This window comes from Psammomys obesus, unplaced genomic scaffold (genome assembly GCF_907164565.1).
Source record: "Psammomys obesus unplaced genomic scaffold, mPsaObe1.curated_primary_1811, whole genome shotgun sequence".
NCBI classification, from domain to species: Eukaryota; Metazoa; Chordata; class Mammalia; order Rodentia; family Muridae; genus Psammomys; species Psammomys obesus.
In genome coordinates, this window is record NW_026585691.1 from 8,627,808 (window position 1) to 8,640,907 (window position 13,100).

At 47.6% G+C, this 13,100-nt stretch overlaps 1 protein-coding gene across 5 annotated transcripts in view; it reads right to left on the reverse strand.

Moving 5' to 3' along the window:
* Cgnl1 (cingulin like 1) overlaps positions 1 to 13,100 on the reverse strand; it is a 148,796-nt gene that overhangs the window by 109,336 nt on the left and 26,360 nt on the right. Inside the window, exon 1 of one of the 5 annotated variants that reach the window (XM_055598163.1) lies at positions 9,501 to 9,578. The exons of the other annotated variants lie outside the window; for them this stretch is intronic. The gene's annotated coding sequence lies outside the window, so the exon portion shown is untranslated. Of the gene's footprint in view, positions 1 to 9,500; positions 9,579 to 13,100 lie in introns of those variants that run through there. 5 annotated transcript variants of the gene reach the window in all.

The window sequence follows — 13,100 nt, forward strand, 5'->3', positions numbered from 1 at the left end:
GCACCGTGGGTGTTGCGATTACAGATGTCCCCATCACAGTTTATGAGGTGCAGAGGGTGGAACCCGGGCTTTCATGCATGCCAGGCACGAACTCAATCACCTCAGCTACATCCCCAGCTTTAACTGTCAGTACTTCCACCTCCTGGAAACAGCCTGCTTTCTCCCAGGGATCACCTGGAGCAGGCACCAGCACTTGGTTTGATGGAGCTCCGAGAGGGCCCAGCAGTGTGGCTCCTCTGTCAGGCCAGTTTTTCCCCCCAACAAAGCACAGTTTAAGCTCTTCCAGACATGTTTGTTGTCCCAACATGGCAGACAGGAAGTAGGGTCCCTCCTCTATATCACTCAGGCCAGACCCCGGTAGCACCAGCATGGGACGTTATTTGCACTGCCTAAGAGATGTGCGAGTTCGGATGGCTTGGTGGTTTCCTTCCAGGTCTCACACTCAAGTCAGGAACAGCCTCGGGACTCCCACACAAAGTGTCCAGCTTGACTGAGTCTCGGGTCTTCCTGCATTCCTGCCTCCATAGTTGGTTTGGTATAATTATCCTGATCTGGCCACTGGAGGGCCATGGACCAGCACTCATCCTTGAATCCCACTCTACACCACTGTACCCACGGCAGCATCTTATCTGGCAAAGCGTGGTGCGAATGTCACACAGCCACCCTCCTGAAGCGTCCGCCCCCAGGCCTCGTCTCATCTTTGGCTCTGGGCTCTCCCTTGCCTGTGGCTGGGCCTTTAATAAATTACACCTGGCAGTGAGCAACATCTAAAGGCATGCATGTGTTCAGATAAAACAGTACACAGGAAAAGGATATTCACAAACAAGAATGTGTCTCCACTGGCCTCAGTTTCCAAGCACCAAATCCCTCCATGTCTGATCTCTGAGAACCTTGGGCACAGTTTAGAACTTAGGGTCTGCTCTCTGTCCCTTCATGCTCTGGGCCCTGGAATTATTAATTATAATTAATAATTAATTTTTTGGAGGCAGGGTCTTACTAGGTAGTCCTGGCTGGTCTGGAACTCACTATGTTGATCATGCTGGCCTCAGACTCACAAAGATCCACCTGCCTCTGTCAAATGCTGAGATTAAAGGCGTGTAGAGCCATGCCTGGCTCACCTCCCATCTCTTACTGGGATTGTGAGCTTTTAGTTGGGTTCTGGGGGTGTGAGCTCAGGGCCTAATCTTTGAATGCTTTATGCAATATGGCCTCTCCCTAGACCTCTACCACTTCTTGACTCTGATGGACCATCTCATGGCATAAGGGCATTATCCCAGCATTCTGTCCACTTTGGTTCTTTCTGTAGCTCATAATTAAAATATAACCTGACACACACACCAGGAATCCTGATGTTGCTGCCAAGTGGCAGCACCCAGAGGTTATCAGCTCTTTCAGGGTTTGCCGATGCTATGATTGTCCATGACTACTAAGTTCTTCCTGAGCAGCTGCTACCACACTGGCCAGCCTTCTTCGATAGTTACATGGCGTACTGAGGCCCCTGCCTCACAGAACTTACTTGTAAAAGATAGTAACCATGGGCCCAGACTCCTGAGAAGACAAAGCTGCCAGGGAGACAGTGGATAGAGAAGGACCACTTCCGTTAGAGAGGTTAGGGAAGGCTGTACTAAGAAGGGAACCTTTAGACTGGATGGTGCACACATCTTTAGTCCTAGAGGCAGGGGCAGGTGGATCTCTTGAGTTCAAGGCCAGCCTGGTCTACACAGTGAGTGTGGAGCCAGGGCTCCACAGAGAAACCCGATCTTGAAAAAGCAAAACGAAAAAAGAAGGGAATTTTTAGGTGGAAGGAGAGTGTGGGGCACTCCTTTGCAGGAAGTGCCCCACAGGGAAAACAGTGTGGACTAAAGTTTGCAGGGGAACACAGAAGGGGGGGGTGCTAACAGCCTGTAGCTGTTCCATGACTTTTGCTATGTGTTAAGACACCACTCTCTTCCAAGTGTCATCAACCACAGCTTCAGACACCCACAGCAGGACCTCCCCACTTTGTTGTAAGCCTACCTGATGTTCCCAAAGTTCTTTAAAGACATCCTGATTTTTCTATAATTATAAATGTTATATGAAAGTTTTACCCCATCAGACTATGGTCTTGGAGGCTGAACCCACATTCCTAGGCCATGGTCACTCTTCTCTTGCTCCAGAATAAGTTCTCCTGTATTTCTTTGAGGTGAGAGCCATGTTTTCAAGTCAACAACAGGCTTAGAGCTCTGAGCCAGGCAGGTCAGGGGCTCAATGAGAAGATAGAGTTGGGAGAGTCTCACGAGAGCCCAGGGTTTGTCAAACTTAGAGCAAACACCAGCAAGACTCAGCATTACAAAAACCCAGGCCCGGGGCAAGCACAACAGACATGAGGGCAAAGCTGCAGTGTCCTGCTGCACGGTGAGCTCAGCTGCCAGTCAAAGTGTCAGCGGGGTATGTGTTAGAAACACTGGGAGTGTGGCTCAGTGGGTAGAGTGCTTGCCTAGCATGCAGGAGGCCGGGGTTTTGATCCCCAGAACTACGCAATCTAGGTGTGGTGATACAGGCCTGTAATAACAGCACTCAGGACATTTGGGAAGGAAAGACAGGAGGATCAGAAGTTCAGGGTTATCCTTCGCTACAGACTGAGTTTCAGGCCATCCTGGACTACATGTGACTCCATCTCAAAAGAGAAAAGGAAAGCTGACCTGCAAGAAGCAACCTTCCTTGCCCACACCCTCTCCCTCCACCACATGATGAACCCTCTACCAGACCTGTCTCCTGTCGGGAAGAACAAATAGCAGGCATAACCTGCTGCTCGTGTGCAAAGAACTGTAGGATCAGTATTAACTTTCCTTCTTCCTCGTGGTGGCTAACTGTTGTGCTCAATGGCTGCCAAACTTCTAAGGGTAGAGCAAGATCTGCTGCTGGGTATGGTACGGTGGGGGATGTCAGCTCAGGGAAATACCTCTACTCTGTGCCTTGGGCATGCCAAGAAAGCCATCAACGAGATAATATAAACACAGGAAACAAAGTCGCTCCTTGTCTCTTGCCTCTGCAAAACCCACTGCCCACCCTCCACCTCATCCCATCTCCTGCAGGTGAATGACAGGCAACGGAGAGAAAAGCGTCCCTCAGCTAACTCGCCTGAGCTTCCTTATAGAGGAGACAATCTTAAGCTCCCAGTTCCGTGTTCTAGAAACCCAAACTTCTGTGCAGGGATCTTCTCCATCCCTGCGATGATGTCTCTCAGTCCAGTCACGTAATCAGAGGACCCTTAGTCTAGCCTCCACCCTCTAAGCCCAACCCTAACATGGGGTCTCTCGTCTTATGCTGTCACAACGATCAACAGAATGGAGTTCTTCAGATTGTGACAATGGCAAAATTAACCCTTCTACACACTCACTATGAACCTTGGTGTCTTTGCTCTGAACATTGACCCACTCGGGACTGCAATGTCCAAAACAGCCCTCTGAACCTTAACCCAGGTGGAACATTAACCTGCCCCTCAGGCCAGGAGGCTGATGCGCACAGAAACCTGAAGAAGGGCAGAGGCACTTAGACGCCTGTGCCCCCTCCCCCCACAGACACACACCTCCCCGGGGGCTAATTATACTTTTTTTTTTTTTTTTTTTTTTTTTTATGAAAACCAAAGTATCTTTTTTTGTATCTGGCATGTCTCTCTGATGGTGGCCTCCTGACCTCAGCTGTAGAAACCATGCTATGGGGTCTTAGTCTAAGGTGTCTCGTGCCCTGACTGTCCTGGCGGCAACAGAAAGCAGACGTTCTTACCAAAACAGGTGTCAAGTTGTGAAATAGAGCAGGCAAAGTTAAAGAAGAAGAAAGAGAAAAAGAAAAGAAAGAAAAACAGAATCACTGCAAAGAGAGCAAAAGGAAAAATACTGAAGGGGGAAAGGAAAAAACACAAAAGAAAGACAAAGAAAGGAGACAAAGGGGCCGGAAAGACAGTACAATAGTTAGAGCAATGGCGGCTCTTGCAGAGGATCCAGGTTCAGTTCCCAGCACCCACATGATGGCTCACAACTCTGGTTCCAGGGGCCCCAACACCCTCTTCTGACCTCAGTGAGCTTCAGGAACACACATGTTGGACACCCATGGGGGCATGCAAAACTCACACATGTAAAACAGAATAAATAAATCTTTTAAGAATTTAAACCATGTGTAGCTGGGGAGGTGGCTCAGTCTCTAAAGGCCTTGCCTTGATAGCATGATGACCCGAGTTTAATCCCAAGAACCCACACATGTAAAAATAAAGTAAAATAAACAGCTGCAGGCATCCATCTGTAATGCTGGTGCTGGGGAAATAGAAAGGATATGGTCCCTCACTGGCCAGGCAGCCTACATGGTTGGCGAGTTCCAGGCCCCACCTCAAATATCAAAAAACCGAGAGCCAAGGTCAAACTCTGGCCTCCACATACATAGATACTCATGTGCACACACACATTAAAGGAAAACTGAAACAATGTCACAGGAAAGGGGGGAGGGGTGTAGTTTGCAAAGAGACCAAAAACCAAGCAATTGCTCCTGCTGGAGCTGATCCAGTCAATCCTCACAGAGGGGCGGGTTGACAACTCTGGAATCACGACACAGGTACACTGACACTGTTAGGGGCAGCTGCTTGTTTCTCACTGTGGGGAGGGGAGGGGACATGTGTGCAAAGGGAGAAGGCCAGAACCGTCCATAATGTGAAAGGTTAGAGTTGGAAATGTAAATAGGAACTCATCTTTTACCTGCTACACAGATGGCTCCATGTGGAAATACTTAAATGTGTCAGCCTACAAGGGCCAGTACACACACACACACACACACACACACACACACACACACTTCTTAGTTCTTTTCAGCTGACAGGGCCCATAAGCCGCAGTGTCACCCGACACCTAAGTAGCAAAGAGCAACCTCATACCAAGATCTCAGTTTCTAATGCCAATAAATTCTCCATAAAAGGATCCACAGCTAACTGGCAAAAGGACAGGAAATTCACAACTGGAGCATGGAGCATCATGTAGTATCAGACATTAAAGAAGAGCTTAGAATGATAGTGGTGATGATGACCATGACAAAGGGACCACATCAGTGGGGGAGTAGAGCCAACTCAAAGAGCCCACTGGCCGTAGCTAGAAGAAAATTGGGTAGTCCTGGATGTATACATTTCTTTGTCTAAGAGTTATTTTTAATTAGATGTGTAGATGTATGTGTGTGTATGTGTACTGGAGTTCAGGTGGCCACAGCACCTGGAAGAGGACTTCAGATCCTCTGGGGCTAGAGTTACAGCCGGCTGTAAACTGCCTGAGGTGGGTGCTGGCAACCAAACTCAGGGCCTCCCTGCGAGCAATAAGAGCTCCTAACCATGAGCCATCTCGCTAGCCCTGAAAAGTTTAAATCTATAAGCTTACATGTAGGCGAACACGTGAATGGTATGTACATGGGGAAGACACAGACATATTTGCAGATTCTGACATCTCCATTCTGATCCACACTGCCTTCCCTAAGGGACGGAATATGACTCTTCATCCACGGGTGTGCTGCACACAGTATCCTTCCAGAAAGTATAGCGTGGAAAGAGGGGAAAACAAAGTAAGGTATTCGAAGAACAATGAAAAGCACTATCTCAACCTGGGTAGCGATCCATGAAGACCAGCATCGATCACACTCAGTCATGTTGGTATCATGGGGAAAATACAAGACAAATTTCACCAGAGGTTCAGGCTATAATATGCCTGACTGGTACTCCTAAAAAGATCAGCAAAAAGAAGGATCATCCCAGGAACCATGACAGCAAGAGGAGTTTAAGAATGGCAACTAAACATAGTATTCTGAACAGAAAAGGAGAATTTCATAAAAACAAAGGAAATATAAATTCAGCATGGCTGTCAGTACACCATCCACCAACGTTTGTCAGTTGGAATGAACTAAACTGGATGGTGTTAGAGCTAGGGTTGTAGTTCAGTTGGTAACATGCTTACCTAGCATACAGGAATCCCTGAGTTTGATACCCAGCACTTATAGTCCAGGTGTGGTGGCACACACCTGTAATCCCAACACTGGAGAGATGGAAGCAGGAGGATCAGAAGTTCAAGGTCATTCTCATCTATATGTGGAGTTCAAACCTGGGCTACATGAGACCCTCCCTAAATAAATAAAGTGTTGATAATGGAGCGAAGGGTACACAGGGGAAACTTCTATGCAATCCTCATTATTATCTTATAAATCTAAAAGTTTTCTTTGAATTCTTAAAACAAAGCAAAGGCCGAACAGCTGGGGTCAGTGTGATCACTCTAAGACTTGGCACTCTCAATTCCTGGCTCACCCTATGCCTTGGGTCTGTTAGACAACTAGAGGAGGATTACTGGTGCCCTACCTTCTGCGGGTCCCCGAGCCACATCTCTAGACATTGTTTCTGGATTACAGCTTAGCCAGAAAGGATGAGATAAATGTCCTCCCTGGGCCTCACAGAACAGTGCATCCCAAGGGCTGAGCAATGGCTCCGCCTCAGACAGGAGGAACAAGAAGAGAGGGGATCCACACAGGGATGCTGCTTCCCCAGGAACAGAGCTTCTGAACAAAACGCACAGTGGGCCTGGAACCACATACGCCAATGTGACCTCCACATGTTGGTCCTTGTTCTTCCCCTCTGTGTCTCAGAGTCAAGGAGTCCGTGTCTCCATTGGAGAAACCATCACTGGATGGAAAATGAAAGAGCTGATTCGGTCACACAGCAGAACCAAGAGTAATCAAATCGGAGTTAAAAGGAGAATTTATACAGGGCAAGGAAGGAGAAAGATGGAGGCGAATTGCATGGAAAAGATATTCGTTAGGCCTGTGTGACCATGGGAACCCAGGTGACAGGAAGTGCTGGTGGCAGTGTGACTGGACCATGTAAAAACACCCCTTAATAAGCACTCTGGGTGCCCTGGCATCCCTGGCCCAATGTAGGAAGTCTCCTTCCCTGCTCAGAGGACCGTGACAGCTCCTCCCCTCATGTGATGAGTTCCTCCTTAGCTATCTCAGCATCAGTGGGGTGTGTCAGGCAACCTGGATGGTCACCTATTAAAATAAAGCCAGTTACCATCACCAGTTCCCCAGAGCTCCGGCCACCTCCACCCCTGTTGGCTTCAAAACCTCAAACCACCTGGCTGAACGCAAAGTCTGTCACTAATGGTGCAGGTCCCCCCAACACTGGAGCCCTACCATGTTCCTAGGGCATGCCTTCCAGCATCAACCCTCATGGTAACTATAGTTCTACAGGTCTGACTTTTTTGTTTGTTTTGTTTGTTTTTGAGACAGGGTTTCTCCGTGTAGCTCTGGCTGTCCTGGAACTCACTCTGTAGTAGACCAGGCTATCCTAGAACTCACAGAAATCCACCTGCTTCTGCCTCCTGAGTGCTGGGATTAAAGGCATGTGCCACCACCATCCTGCCATGTCTGTCTTTTTTTTTTTTTTAATTTTTACTTAATGTCTATCTCCCTCACCAAACCAAAAAACAGATACAAGGTTTTGAACTCAATGGATGAAAGACTCCCACAAATCTAAGACCTCCTCTTCCAAGAGAAAAAGGGACATTTCAATTTTGAGTGACCAGTGCAGAGTTTGACTCCTGAACCACTTTACCCATAGGTGTCTGATGCTAAACACACCAGCAATTATCACTAATTAGTAATGATTACTAGTACAGTCAAAAACTACACTGGTCATTCTCCATGTGTCAAGGATGATGCTAAACAGTCTATATCTGTAACATTTTTCCATGACTCTACTGGTAGTATCGTGTAATTTACCACCATTTTGCAGATGAGGCAACTAAGGCTCAGAGAGGTTCAATCACTTGCCTAACATCACTTAGCAGCTGTAACAGCCAAAGGTCACATGGACCTTTCTGTCTCCAAAGCTCAGCCTGTACGACAAAAGAAGGCATTTTGGTTAAGGGCCTGGACCCTCTCCAACATTCATGATGCTTCCCAACATGCCAGTTCCAGGAGAACCCCTGTAAAACTACACAATCCACAAATGGCCAAATGAGCTTTTGGAAGTCATCTATAGCATAGGTTGGGGGAGGGGAGTCCTTGCAGAGAATTATAAAAAGACGGGCTGGGTGGTGGTGTGGTGCGTGGGAAATCTGCCAGGAAACCAGCCATTGGGCATCTACCAAAGCTGTGTGCCTACCCAGTGAGCAGTGAGAACGGGACAAGTTCCCAGGCCACCTGGATCCCACGTGGACCTGGGAGTCTTTCTGGTGTGTTTCAGATTCACAGCAGATGGGAGGAGGAAGCTGTAGGCAAGGAGGCTCTCTGAAGGGCAGAGCCAAGGTATTAGGAGAGCTGGCTTAATTGCGATGGACAGCAGAATATAAAGAATGATGTAAAACCTTAAGAGAAAGTGAGAGTGCTGCTGGTGATTCTGAAGAAGTGGAGAGTTGTGGCCCCAAGCACCCTGGAGGCACCCAGAGGCATCTCCCACCTCTGGAAGCAACAGGCTCTTAGTCAAGTCTCCACTCCCACCTTTTGTCCCATTAAGGAAAGAGTGGGAGCTGTGAATATAGCTCAGCTGGTAGAGTACTTGCCTAGGATACATGAGGTCCTGAGTTCAGTGCCCACACCCCGATAAAATGGGTATCACAGTACACACCTGTAATCCTAGCTCACAGGAGGTGAAGGCAGGAGGATGTGAAGTTCGCAAGTTTAACACCAGCCTAGGGATATAGGAGAACCCTCATCACTGGACATATACCAAAGATACGTGCACACTCATAGTGTGCCTCACAGTGAGGCTAAGATAAGTTCCCAGGCCGCCTTGATCCTGTGTGGACCTGGGGGTGTCTCAGATTCACAGCAGACGAAAGAAGAAAGCAATAGGTTCCTCTTACATTCCAACATATGAGCTTGGAAGACCCCCAGGCTGGCCTCCCAAGAAAGACCAAGCAAACTGAGAACAGGATGGCCACTTCATGAGGCCATTATGGGATGGAAGGAGGTCATGAATGAGTAAGCACTTTATTAACTGTCACTCAGGGGAAACAGAAGGCATGAAGTCTATGTTTCTATAGTCATTGTAAATCCAGCCTCTCTCTCTCCCTCTCTCTCCCTCTCTCCTTCTTTCTCTCACTTTCCCTCCCCATTCGCTTCTCTGTCTCCCTCTCTCTCTGCCTCCCTCACATCTTTTCTCTCTCTCTCCCTCTCTCCTTTCTCTCGCTTTCCCTCCCCATTCCCTTCTCTGTCTCCCTCTTTCTCTCTCTCTCTCTCTCTCTCTCTCTCTCCCTCCCTCAAATCTTCTCTCTCTCTTCCTCTTTCTCTCTCTTAGTCTCAGAAAACTAGTAGACTCAACACAATGGATCCAGAGCATTGATTCCACACAGGCCTGCCTGACCTATGTGCCCCACAACAGCAATGAATGAAGCTCAACACAAAATTCTAAACTTACTTAAACCTTACGAGGGCTGGAGAGGTGGCTTAGCGGTTAAGAGCACCAATGTTCTTTAGAGGACCCACATTCCATTCCTCACACTCACATGGAGGCTCACGACCATCTATGACTCCAGTTCTGGGGAATCCAACGCCCTCTTCTGACCTCCACAGGCACTGAACATTCACAGTACATATACATGCATACTGGCAAAACAGAGAGAGAGAGAGAGAGAGAGAGAGAGAGAGAGAGAGAATAAAAATAAATAAATCTCAAAAATATTTAAAAAAAACATTATGGCAATTTGTTTCTGTAACTCCTTTGTGAAATATGAACTTTGTAGGTGACAATGTCCTATTGTAATGTCTAAAGGCTGGACACCTGTAAGAGAATAAAGAAAGCATTCTAACACAGATAACCAAAAAGAAAACAGGCTATTTTTGGAGACTCCATCAGTGTGGTTGTCCATTCACAGGCACATTTGAGATGGGAATCCAGGGTCAGTGAGGGCAAGAATCAGAGAATCAATAATTCCAACCCTTTACCCATACAGGAGACATCCAGATAATCACACAGGGAGCTGGAGACAGAGGAAAAGGAAGGCAGGGCACGGGGCAGCAAGAAGCTTTCTGCATATCATATCTTACCCTGCCTAACCTGCAAGCTAGCTGGGAGAGAAACCTCTTCACTGGCTCCTGCCTGCCCCTAGGAGAAGGTGGTTTGGACCCATTGCCTATAGACCCCTAGGCTGGACCAGAGTGTTACTGATGCTCTCAAGAATGGCTTCAGGCCCATCACTGGCACCCATCTCAGCTCAGGACAAGATCTCTAACTCTCAGCAGCTGGTTGCCTTCCTGGAGAAAAGAAGTCAACCCAAGCCAGTCCCCAGAAGAAAGCCAGGCAGTGTCGCACAAAAGTCTATGCACACTGTCAGAACAGTCAACGCTGATCGGGTAACTGAAAACAGACTGGAGCTTGCCTGGAATTTTCCAAGAAGTATTCGATGCACTTGGTTTAGAAAACTTTTCAGAACTGGAAAGGTGGCAGGAAAATGCATGGGGTGCTGCAAAGTATTAAGAAACTGCATACAGAAATGAGCTAAAGGCCAATGAAATTGCACGCCTTTAACCCCAGCATTTGGGAGACAGAGGCAATAGGATCTCTGTGAGTTTGAAGCCAGCCTGGTCTACATGGAGAGCTCTAGGCTAGCCAGGGAAACACAGTAAGACCTGTCTCACAGAGAGAGAGGGGAAGACATTTGGTGGGTCTTCTTTGTGCATACAGCACAAATGTCCTCACAGTTAACCTACAAGTTCCCTGCCGATAGGGACAGCCAAATACTTTGCGGAGGGGAGCGAATGAGAATATTTTTATATTCTGTATTATGATGATTCACTTGTATTTCGTAGCAGAAAGAAGTATGTGTATGCTCATTATTATCAACTTAGCACACCCACACTTTTAATGGTTGGTTTGTTCTGAGTTAACCCTTTCCTGGAGCACACACCCCTGCAAGCAGACAAGGCTGGCACTGACTCAAGTAAGAACTAACTTAACAGTCCAAGGAGTGCCTGAGCCCAGCCACACAATGAGGGAAGAGAGCAAAGAATGATAGGTGACAATGAGAGAGAGACATCACAGGCCTCAGAAAGGTGGCCAGCCACCTAACCACAGGAGAGGACTGAGCTCCAGAATGACCGACAGGCAGCCATTGTCTACCCCGTTCTCCCTATATAAGCAGCTGGCTGGAGACAGTCGGAAGGCAGCCTCCAAGGACATCAAGTTGCTTTCCTCTCAGACAGTGAGTTCTCTGGATACGGTGCAGCTTTAAGATTTAACTCCTCGGGGGCTAGAGAGGTGGCTCAGCGCTTAAAAGCACCAACTGCTCTTCCAGAGGACCTGGGTTCAATTCCTAGCACCCACATGGCAGCTCACAACTGTCTGTAACTCCAAGATCTGACATCAGCAGACATACATGTGGGCAAAACACTAATGCACATAAAATAAAAATAAATAAATAATTTGAAGCTGGGCGTGGTGACGCATACCTCTGATCCCAGGACTCTGGGAGGCTGAGGCAGGCGGATCTTTATTGAGTTCGAGGCTAGCCTAGTCTACAAAGTGAGTACAGGACAGCCAAGGCTACACAGAGAAACCCTGTCTCAAAAATCCAAAAAAATTCAACTCCTCCCTCTGCTGATTCTGAAGTGGTGGGGAGCGTGAAACTGAATATTTTTAATTTATAATGTCTCTCTCTCTCTTTCTTAGTGTGTGTGTGTGTGTGTGTGTGTGCGCGCACACACACACATGCTTGAGAGAAAGAGAAAACACCAGATCCACCTCATCACACAAGCCTGTTTAATTGCAAACATATAAGCACCTACATGCATACACCACACACAAAAAGAAAAATGAATTCTTATCTTTTTAGCAAAAGCAGAAAGAAGCTGAGGCATGGGTGTGCCATGTCTGATACCTGTAGACAACAGCTCTGTGCCATTCCGCGGCCCTTGCTTACCCACTTTTACCAAATCAGGCTCCCTCCCGAACATGGTCCTCAGACGGCAAACAGAAAACCCTCCACTAAGCCACAGCACGGCTTACCGGGGGCAGGTACTCACTCTCGGGGTCCCGAGCCCTCTGTATCAAATCCTTTCTGGTGCTGATGGCTGGTGGCTCTAACCTCCCAACAGGGAGGGAACCCTAGCCACCAGCCAGGCTCAAAAATGACAAGTCTAAATGCAAAACAGCACACAGGAAAGGCCCTCTGCAGGGAACTTTCTGTTCATGAATTTTTCCTAGTTGTTTGGGTTTTCAAACCAAACATAGTTTTTATTGGACCTATTTCTCTGCATTTTTTTTTTTCATAAGAAAAACAACTCCCTGATTAGGTTCCACTTAGAACACACAGCCACACCTACACTTTATCCGAGTGCCTTCCAATTGTCCGAAGCCCTCACAGGCCAGGGCCAATTTTAACCATTTTTTCGAGCAGGTATGTGTGTAATGCTAGGGCTCACAGTGTATATGCATGTGCACGCATACATGTAGAGGCCAACAGTCAAGCCCACGTGCCTTCAGGAGCCAGTTTTAAGACAGTATCCCACCTTATTGAAGATAATATCTCTCACCCTGCACTCAGGAGGCAAAGGCGGCAGTTCTCTGAGTTCAAGACCAGCCTGGTCTATAGAGCAAGCTATCAGTTCCAGGGACAGCCACAGCTACACAGAGGAACACTTTCTTAAAAAAAAAAAAAAAAAAAAAAAAAAAAAAAAGGTAGCAGTTCTCACTGGCCTGGAGCTTATGAATTAAACTAGTCGTATGGATCTACCTATCTTTGTCTCCAAGCTCATTGCCTAGGGTCTGACGATAACACATAGGTCCCCTAAGCACTGTACCAACTCAACTATCTCTCCAGCCCAACACTTTCTTTCTTTCTGTCTTTCTTTCTTAAGAGTTATTTTTGTTTTATGTGTGGGCATTTTTGACAGCATGTATCTGTGTGCCCTGATGACTGTAGTGCCTGAAGAACCCAGAAGAGGGCGCCAGACCCTGGGGAACTGGAGTTACAGACAGTCGGGAGCTGCCGCAAGGGTGCTGGGAACTGAACCCGGGTCCTCTGCGGGAGAACCCAGTGCTCTTCACAGCTGGGCCAACGCTCCAGTCCGACCGTCTCACATACCAAAGAACATGGCCCAGGCCTCAG